The following is a 1,693-nucleotide window of genomic DNA, read 5'->3' as shown; positions in this document are numbered from 1 at the left end:
CGCGTGCCTATAGTTCCAGGTACTTGGAAGGCTTGAGGCAGAAGGATCACCAGAGCCCAGCAGGTCGAGGCTGCGGTGGTCGGGAGCAGCCACTGCACTCCAGTCTGGGTGACAGAGTGAGACTCCAACTCAAAAAAAAAAAAAAGAAATTTGAGTAGGGGCACAGTGGCTCATGCCTCTAATCCCAGCACTTTGGGAGGAAGAGGTGAGAGGATAAGTCCAGGGGTCAGGGTTCGAGACCAGCCTAGACTAACTTGACGAGACCTTATTTCTACAATAAATAATGATTTAAAAAATTAGCCTGGGTAGCCAGGCTCGGTGGCTCAGCCTGTAATCACAACGCTTTGGGAGGCCAAGGTGAGTGGATTGCCTGAGCCCGCAGGTTCGAGACCCGCCTGGGCAACTTGGCGAGACCTCATCTCTACAATAAATCAGAAAAAAAAAATTAGCCGGGCGTGGTAGTGTGCGCCTATAGTTCCAGCTACTTGGAAGGCTGAGGCGAAAGGATCGCCGGAGCCCAGCAGGTTGAGACTGCAGTGGCTGGGAGTGGCCACTGCACTCCAGTCTGGGTGACAGTGTGAGACTCCAACTCAAAAAAAAAATAATTAGCCTGGGCATGGTGGCACACGCCTATAGTTCCAGCTATTTGGAAGGCTGAGTGAGGCACCCAGGCTGGAGTGCAGTGGCATGCTCATGGCCACCATAGCCTCAACCTGCTGGGCTCAGGCAATACTTCCGCCTCAGCCTTCCAAGTAGTTGGAACCACAGGTTCACGCCACCATACCCGGCTAATTTTTTCATTAATTGTAGAGACAAGGTCTCACCAAGTTGCCCAGGCTGGTCTCGAACCGCTGGGCTCAGGCAGTTCTCTCCCCTTGGCCTCCCAAAGTGCTGGGATTACAGGCTTGAGCCTCTGTGCCCAGTTGTGTTTTTGTTTTTGCTTTTGCTTTGTTTTGAGTCAGAATCTCCCTCTGTCATCCAGGCTGGAGTGCACTGGCATGCTCATGGCCACCGCAGCCTCGACCTGCTGGGCTCCAGCGATCCTGCCGCCTCAGCCTTCCAAGTAGACTACAGGCTGAGCCACCGAGCCCAGCGCTTTTTTTTTCTAACACAAATTAATAATCTTTGCCTAAATCAGTAATTTTATTAAATTTCACAAAATGCTATTGTTCTAATTCTGTCATTCCTTCTACATTTGTTAGCTGGCATTTTATTATTATTATTATTTATTATTATTATTTTTAGTTGGAGTCTCAGTCTGTCACCCAGGCTGGAGGGCAGTGGCATGCTCCCAGTCACCTCAGCCTTGACCAGTTGGACTCAGGCGATCTTTCTGCCGCAGTCTTCCAAGTAGCTGGAACTACAGACATGCACCACCACGCCTGGCTAATTTTTTGATTTATTGTAGAGATGGAGTCTCACCAAATTGCCCAGGCTGGTCTCAAACCGATGACTTCAGGCAATCCTCTCACCTCGGACTCCCAAAGGGCTGGGATCTTAGGCATGAGCCACCGCGCCAAGCCTAAAATTATTATTATTTTTTAAAATTTGAATTGGAGTCTCACTCTGTCGCCCAGACTGGAGTGCAGTGACCGCTCCCGGCCACCGCAGTCTCGACCTGCTGGGCTCAGGCGATCCTTCCATCTCAGCCTTCCAAGTAGATGGAACTACAGGCATGTGCCACCATGCCCAG

The sequence above is a fragment of the Carlito syrichta genome, unplaced genomic scaffold, assembly GCF_000164805.1.
Source record: "Carlito syrichta isolate Samal-C Ts95f unplaced genomic scaffold, Tarsius_syrichta-2.0.1 Scaffold308201, whole genome shotgun sequence".
Lineage (NCBI taxonomy): Eukaryota > Metazoa > Chordata > Mammalia > Primates > Tarsiidae > Carlito > Carlito syrichta.
Note: the sequence above shows the minus strand (reverse complement) of the source record.